The sequence below is a fragment of the Microcaecilia unicolor genome, chromosome 1 (assembly GCF_901765095.1).
Source record: "Microcaecilia unicolor chromosome 1, aMicUni1.1, whole genome shotgun sequence".
NCBI lineage: Eukaryota > Metazoa > Chordata > Amphibia > Gymnophiona > Siphonopidae > Microcaecilia > Microcaecilia unicolor.
Window position 1 is genome coordinate 64,532,825 of NC_044031.1, and position 8,932 is coordinate 64,541,756.

At 41.2% G+C, this 8,932-nt stretch overlaps 1 long non-coding RNA gene across 1 annotated transcript; it reads left to right on the forward strand.

The window, feature by feature from the left end:
• Positions 1 to 844: 844 nt before the first annotated feature.
• On the forward strand, positions 845 to 3,643 carry LOC115466656. Its single transcript, XR_003941575.1, has 2 exons — positions 845 to 3,201; positions 3,249 to 3,643. It is a non-coding gene; the product is annotated as an uncharacterized LOC115466656 (long non-coding RNA).
• The last annotated feature ends 5,289 nt before the right edge of the window (positions 3,644 to 8,932 follow it).

Here is an 8,932-nt window from a genome sequence, read left to right on the forward strand (position 1 = left end):
AGATAAAGAGGTTCCCGAGTTTTCTTTTAACCTACTCTGATATGGAGAGGTAAACGCAGATGAGGCAGCTCATCTCTTGCTGGCTTGACAAAGCAGATTTCCAATAAGTAGGGTTACTAGTACCAGTCTAGACCAGCAATTCTCTACACGTAATGGTCATGCTAAAATATTAGCCTCGCTCAACAGTTACGCACCAAACTTTAGGTGCAAGCATTTATGCTAGGAGTTTGGTCAATGGCTGCTATAAATGCTCATGCCTATCTGCTATCAGGTATGTAAGTGCTAGTCATACCCATGACCCTCCCACATCCACACGCTCTAGCAGTTGTGAGCTATAAAAATTATACGCTAATGTTATAGAATACCGACTAAGGGGCCCTTTTACTAAGCTGCGGTAAAAAGGACCCTGCGCTAGCGGCATGGGCTGAAATAGCCATGTGATAAGATTGCTCTTACTGTGTGGCCATGCGACGGGGAGCACTTATCCATTGAGGTGGCACTAAGGACTCCCACGTTAACCTGGCGGTAACTGGTAGCATGCAGTGATCTACGATTACTGCTGGGTAACTGCCACGCTAGAATATAGTGCCCTATTTTCCCTAGCATGGGAAATGGTGCGTGCTAGGGCTGGAATTACCACTGGTATTGATCTCAGATCAGCCAAGGACTGCTGGAATTTCCCTTGCCAGCTGGACTGACATAGTAGCTAGACAGTTGGGACAACATCTGCATATTGTTATGAAAACAATGTATCCTTGGTCACTGTGTTCCTCCAGCATGACAGAAGTGGGATAATAGTGTGATTCCTCAAGTCATAATGTCTGGAACAGATAAGATTGTGGGGATAAAAATTCAAGATCTATATGTCAACAGCAAGGCCAAGATTCACATCACTAAACTAACTGCAGCCTGCAATTTCTGCATAAAAAGAGGCTGTAATCCACAGCAAAAGGCTGCTTACTTTTCATCTGTCGAGACCTGCAGCCACTCTGCCGGCCCACCTGATTCATCTAACGAATCTTCTGCCACCTACTGAACATTTTGTGCCATCTACAATCAGGTTGTATCACTGCCATGTTATTGCTAATGGATAAGATAAGTGGCTGTACTAGAAGCCTACCTTAGGGTTTACTGTGTGTTTGTCTGAGCTATCTACAAGATAAGACCATCTTTGTCATTACTCTTGCCTTTTCATTTTATTCTTGCTGCTATGTAAATACATAAGCTATCTATTTTTTTTTAAATAATATCTTTGGCTGCTCTGTCAGTACTTGTTAGTATAGCTTGGGCTTTTGAATTCGGATCTGCAAGGGAACATAAGATTTCCATACATTTCTAGTGCTGAATCACACCTTATACTAAGATTTTATGTTCCCTAATTGCTTCTCCTATATTGAGGATGAGGTAATCTGTATTAGCCTAACAAGTAAAAGTGATTCAAGAGGTCCTAGATAAGGGGATCTAGAAGCACAAGTATGGAGGACTCGTAGCTTACTTTGCTTCCTTGGCATATCAAAAGATTCACGATGTGAAAGGGAGAAAAGGTGATCACCCAGAATTGGTGAAAGGAGGACATTACTCCAGATTCCCTCCAAAGTTTGTAAGTAAGCAGAGCACCATTGAGAAGTACTGGAACCTTGTTTTCCATTTCTCTCATGGTTAAATGAGTAATTCATGAACAGAGATAGTTTGTAATAAATGTGGGAATATTGGAGTGTGTGCTAAATAACATGCATTAAATTGCTGCTGTAGGCTGCAAGCCAGAAAAAAATATTGTGAATAGTCTATTTACAAGCATTTGTTATAGCACAATTAATGGCAAGGGTACAGCAAAGTGATTTAGGTATTTGCATTTGATTTACTGTCCAGTGGTAGCATCTATGAGGGTTAATGAGGCCCCATTATAGTAGAAAAGTTAACTGTGCTTCAGATTTTTTGCCCAATGGTCTACATTACTGTTAAGGTGTACCACCAGACTCCTCCCACCCACTTCTTCCCTCAAAACACAAACTACAGCCTCTAAACCCAAACATCCAATCATCTCCTATACTCCTCAAAATGGGCCTCCAGGCCCTCAGCTGAAGCCATTCCATATTAGTTGAACTACCTTTATGCTTTCAACCCTGTCATTTCCACTGAACCCACTCTTCATTCTCTCTGAAATAATCTAGGCCTTTGGGTTCTCACCTCCATACTGAAATAACGTAGTCCTTCATAAATCCATCTTGTGTTGAACGAATCAAGAACTGTTTGGTTTTGCAGATGAGAGGAGACTTTCCCTGCTAACCAGCTCTTTACTAGGTAGTATGGGGAAACCTGATATTCAGAACACGCCAGCATTACCATGACTACACTGTCTTTAATGTGGGCCTAGTAACTGCTGAATTTTGTGTTTCAATAGTTTGGTGCACTGAGCATTAAAACTGGAAGGTAACTCCTAGTACTGTGCTGGATATATCTCTAAAAGGAATATTACATAAACTGAAACATGTACTCAGCAGTAGATTTATTTCTTAAACAGATATATTCATTCTCCAGACAGCTGATCAGTGTTTTAACAGATATGTAGGTAGACTTTTATTGAGTTAATAGATTGATTCAGTTACCAGATTCTTGATTAAATAGTTTGTGTATATTAAAACCATCGGTATCATTGCATTTTATGTTAACATATATAGGTCTTCCTATAGCGTTAGGGTATATTTGGGTTTTCTTTTTATCTAAGCTCAAGCATTGTACAATTCATTTCAAAGGCTGGTGGAAATCAAAAGCAGGAGTTTAGCTAGCTCTCCAATTTTGAGGGTGCCCAGGGGTGGACTGGGGGACGGGGACATCATATCCCTCTCTTCCCCTCTCTCCCCCGCACACTCTAACCATACCTTTGCTGGTGGGGATGCCAAGGCCCCGCCAGCCAAATAAATAAATACAGTGCCTCTGCTCCCCTCCTTCCTTTTTGGGTGCTTTCTTCCCGCAGACATCGGTGCACTGGGTCATCTCATGTATGCTTAGGAGCCGACGTCTGCAGGATGGAAACAGCCAAAAAGCAGAGGAGCAGAGGCACTGTATTTATTTGGCTGGTGGGGCCTTGGCATCTCTGCCAGCAAAGGTAAAGGGGTGCTGCAGTTCTGGAGGGGGCCTGAGCCCAAAGTGGGGGGCCCAGGCCCCCAAGGCCCCACCTGTGAAAAATGCATTTTAGGTACAGTTAAAGAAAATTAGACATAATTTTAGGTACAGTTAAAGAAAATTAGACATAATTTTAGGTACAGTTAAAGAAAATTAGACATATCTAGTATTTATGCAGGGTTGTCATTCGCTTAATATCCTAGCTTGCATTTTGTCTACTTCCATCACCTTCACTATTCTCAGTTTTGAGTGATCTCACTTCTCTAAAATCGAACTCGGGATTCCCATTTTCCTATTTCTACTCCTGACATGGCTGTGGTCCTTCACTATTCTTTTTCTTCTGTAAATATTAAACAAAAAATATAAACTAACTATATATTCATGATCTATATACTAATGCTAAGTCTGCTTTTATTATGTTTTAGTTTATTTTTTTATCTGTGGATTTTATGGTGTAAGCCACTGTGAAAACTTACCAAAAAATTGAGGAAATGGGTAGGAACGCCACATACACACTGCAGCAGTAATCAGAAAAAATATATGTATTCTCTTCAAAATTACTGTTCAAAAATGATCTAAATCCAAAGGAGCTCAAGTGACATCCAAAAAGTTTCAAAATTAAATGAATCTTGAAAGCGCCTGTTTAAACCATAATAGTGTTGAACATATCATGATTATAATCCATGCTCAAACTCAGCCGACGGGACCCGTTTCGCCACTTTAAACGGCTTTGTCAGGGTCAACTACAATACAGGCTTCAAATCTAAAATATCATATGTTCAACACTAGTATGGTTTAAACAGGTGCTTGAGCTCCATTGGATTTAGAACATTTTTGAACAGTAATTTTGAAGAGAATAAATATATATTTTTTTGGATTACTGCTAAACGTCTGGTATCTTGTGGAGAAACTTTTTTCTATGCTGAAAGCCACTGTGAACCAATGATTAATTGGTGTTGGCACTACATAAAATTTTATTGTACACCACCTCAAATGTATTGAAATGCATTTCAGTCTTATTTCAGGGAAAATGTCATGAAGTGGGGAGGGTGAGTCCTTGGGCTGCAACCAAGTTGACGCTGCCTAACCAACCCAAAGGATAGGTAGGCCCCGACTGGCAGCAGGAGAGACACCCCCAGACTAAGGTCAAGGCTGGCCAAGTCTTGAGACTTGCCAGAAGGGTAGGCAGGATCAGAGGAACATGAGGATGGCTAGGAGTAACCCAGAAGTGGTGCAAGCAACTCCGAAGGTCAAGGCATGTAGCAAACAAGGCACAGTCAGGCAAGCTGGGGTAAGAGCAGGCAGCAGAAAAGGCATGGTCAGGTAAGCTGGAGTCAGGGCAGGCAGCAGACAAGCTGGATCTGGAAGCAAGCCGAGGTCAAAGCCAAGAAGTCAGTCCAGGGAAGGAAGCAGGAACAAGGGCATGCAGACAGGAGACAAGAGCTGGAACTAGGGCAGGAGACAAGGGCAAGAACTAGACAGGAACAGGAATCAAGTGCTGCAACTCACACCAAGTGGAGGATAGGAGACCCATTGCAAAGGCAGTACAGAAGAGTTCCAAGATCCCTTATAAGACTCCAGCTCATGATGTCATCATCTAGTGTCCTGATGCCACTGGTCCTTACAAACACAGCCCCCAGAACATACGCACAATTAAGAGGACCAGCATCGACTGACGCCAGTGACACCAATGCGGGGGCAGCCTGTGTGACTGTCGAGGCACCCTGGAATGGCAAAGGCAGCGGCACAGGTGGCCTGCCACACTGGGAAGGCTGCCTGGAACCCCCGGGAACTTCACAGAGCCAGACCCCGATGCCCACCAACAGTGGGAGGTGAATTTGGGTGTGGGGCACAGCCACAGCCGTGACAGAAAGTTAAATGAAAAGGATACTGTGTGTATTTTACTCTTTTGGGATCTTATCAGGTACCTGGTTTGGCCACTATTGGAAACAGAATATTAGGCTTGATGGACTTTTGGTCTGTCCTAGTATGGCAACACTTATGTTCTTAACTTACAAAAGGGAATTGTGTTTATGGTGTAATGTAGCTGGATTTAAGATCATTAACTCAATGAATTGTGCAAATTAGTGTAGGAAGGTAATAGTTAGGCCAGTAAGTTAAGAAATCTAGACTTTCACTGTATCACTTCATCGACAATATGAAGGTCTTCAAGCACAGTTGTCCTACCCTCCATAGACATTAAAGGTGGCTGAAGTAGTGCTGAGTCAAGGACTTCAGCAGCTGAACTCAATGTATCAAAAATCACATCTGTGAGGTTGTCAGGAATGCATTGTACTAATGTGGGGTCAGCTGCTGGTTGGATATTTGCGCCTGGATAATTCAGACAATCAACAGCTGGATGTACAACATCTTGACCCAAACCAAAGGGATCAATATGGTCTATTTGGAGCTTGGGTAATATATCAAGCTGATTAATCAATTTACAGTTGTCATTAGTTGTTTTAATACTTACATTGCTTTCCACAACTAGACAAGGGCTGACTGATTTCTTTAGTAACACATTATTGAATACTTCTGGTGGCTTAAAATCTGAACAAAGGTGATTGTTAGGCTGCGACTTTGAAACATCTGAGTTGGGTTGACATAGGATATCTGGGTTGCTTATGATATGACTGTTATTACCAGTAGCCTGTAGATGATCTGTATCTTCAGAGTAAAACATAAGCTCTTGATGGTTGTTTCTTAACTGGCTAAGCTCAGGACAGGTTTTGTCTGTGGATTTTGAATCTTGGTGATCTGAATGAAAACTTTCAGGCAGTAGTGTTTCATGGTTTTCTTCTTTGGTAGTTTGTGTAGTGATGAGTGTGGGATCCGCCATCTTGGTGTCAGCCTGTGGGAGACTTCTATCTTCTGAATGCATGGGATATACTTCTTGACGGTATTTCGTCTGAATTAAATCCAAATAAAGTTGCTCATTTTGTTGTAATCTGTCAAATTTACTATCAGTTTGTTTTTGAATTTGAAAGTCAACTGTTCCAAATGCCTTATCGGTACTGATTGAACTGTCAGGTATGGAAACCCATGAAAGCACATTGGAGTCTAAAGCAGAAATGTTTTGTAACGGCAGCAAACTCTCTGTCTGTGTGCTTCTTCCTTCATCTTTGACCAAGAGAAAAATGTTGTCTTGTTCTGAATTTGGCACAATCTTTTCATCCTCTTTTTGGCTCAGCAGATTGGTTGGGTCAACTGGACTTGTATTATATAACAATTCATAATTCTGTTCCAATTCTGTGCTGCTTTTTGTCCCTTGAAACTTTTGGGTAGATTTTGTAACCTCTTTATTTTGCTCTCTCTCTTGAGTAATACTGTCTAAAGAATAACCAAATAGTTTTCCCCATGCAGATTGGGTTTTCAGTTTTGATAAGGAAGGCTTTTTATTTTCCTTTCTTGCATTGCTGCTGTCTTTATTCTCTGAAATAAAGAACTTGGGAAGAGGAATTTTTCTGGAACTGGACATTTCTGATACCTGTTCTTTTCCCATGGAACTTGTCTCATTTTCTTTGCTTTGGGGAAAAGTGCCAGTTGTGTCTCCTTCTCTCTTTTGGCTGCCGGTAGGAAGCAGATTTCTTGGCTCATTGAGATCTTCAGATTTGCCTGTTGGTCCATGATTGAGGAGAGCTTCAATAGCAAAAGAGTTAGAAACATGAAATTTGGCATAATCTAAGATATCATCTGAACCTGTCATCTTGAGATGAATATTGTCTGAATCATTGATTTTCCCTAGATGTATATCTTGAGTGCTGGTTTCCATGCATATGTTGGCTGATGTTGGGACTTCATGCCCAGCTAATAGTTTGGTGCTGTCTAATTTTACTTTGTTTTCTGCCAAAACTCCACATTCTGGTCTATCTTTATGGTTCCATGAGTTCAATGAATTCAGAACACCTGCCTTCTGGAACTGGAACACAGGAGGGTCAGTTAGGCATGTCTGTGTAGGTACATTGGTCTTTGCTTTTTCTAACTCGCTGTCATGTGAGATTACCTGAGGAATGCTCTTTTGAGATTCTGCAGAATATGAATTTTTGCCTGACAGTATTTCTTTGAACACGTCATTATTCCCAACACCTTTTTCTGAACTGAGCAGAAGCATTTCTCTTTCTGCCATGTTTGAGTTGGGTTTCCTTAGCGCCTCATTACCTGTGAACATTTTAATGTTCTTCCAGTTGGCATTTGCCATTACTGGCATCTCATTTTCTAGATCGGATGTATCTTTTGCATTCTGATCTTCAAGAACATGTGAGTTAGGGTCTATGATAAATGGCCTTACTTTATCCATTGTGTACATCTTCTTGGTTGCTTTCACAGTTCCCATCTGTGTTACACACAACGGAGTTAAGTTCTTCCCTACGAAACTGGTGTTGCCAGTTTCATAATTTGGTGCAGCATCGTGATCCGTACATGCTCTGGATTCTTTTTCATCCAACAGCATACCATTAGAGGTATCCAATCTCCCGGTCTTTTGTTCTATGGGTTCAGAGGTGAACAGAGGATCAGCTGCACTCTGGGTTGGTTTAGAAGTAGGATCATTTCTCTTTCTGCTGATATTCTTGACCTCATCACTCTGTGTGTCTTTGCTGGCTGGAACTTGACTTCTTTTGTTTCCATTACTAGTCCACTTGCTAGCAACAGAAACAATTACACTGGGCTTGACAGCTGTCATGAGCACCTGATTAGTACCTTGAACGGCTTTAAATGTTCTGGAACTGGTCGGTAACGCACCTGAGGTTTTGGATGCAACACAATTTCCAGGTATTTGTGCTAATGGCAAGGTTGAGAAACCATTATTTTTAACAGTTGGTTTATTGTGCTGTAACATTGTGAGTTTTTCTGACATTCTATTCTTTTGGGATAGTTTTCCTTTTCTTGGTATATTTCCGTCAGTGAAGTGTGGCCTCTGACTTTCGTCTTTCAGAATTCCCTTTCCACCCTCAGTTTTATTCAAAGGGGGGAAGAGTCTTTTGCTTTTTGAGAAACTCATGCTTGACTTCTTTTCTTCACAGACATGGTCTGTTATTACACTTCTTTTCTTCACTTTATTGATGACCATCTCTACTTTATTAAAAACTGCTGTACTTGAGCCTACAACTAGGCCGTGGTTTTGAGGAGGCCATTTAACCTTACCAGCTTTGATGGACATTTTTGGTGCACCTTCAGTGGAATTTGCTAGAGGAAGTCGGCTAATCCCAAGTTTATTTCTCGGTTGCGATTTGCTATTGCAATTATTGCGCAAATGCATTTCACCTTGAGGCTTGGTGTCACATTGTAGATTTAAATCCACAGCGTTTCCTTGCCATCTCAGTGCACGTTCCTTCACAGTTTTCTCTGCCCTCTTCTGCTGCCTCCTGGACTCCATCCCTAGGCCTGAGGTTTCAGCCATTTTCATCTGCTGATCTTCGGGAGGATTGAAAAACAGACTTTGATCTTCTTTACCCTTGACTTTGATGAGCTGAATGTGATGGACCTTGCAGAAAAGTTCACCAAGGTGCACAGCATAATTGTGTAAACTACAAAACACAAGCAAATTACTGGTACACTCCTTGCAATGCTATGAGGAAAAATATTAGTGAGGGATTAATTGAAACATGCATTCTAAAGAACCTAACATAATATAATAAGATGCTACTTCCAGTTAATGCTGCAGGAAGATGATATTGTTAAATGTATTATAGCTTCAATAACTACTGCTATTAAAAGCATACGAAGTGAAACAGCCTTCAACAAAAGTTTGGTAAAATCAAATAAAAGGGTTAGATGCAGGGGCGTAGCCAGACAGCAGATTTTGGGTGGG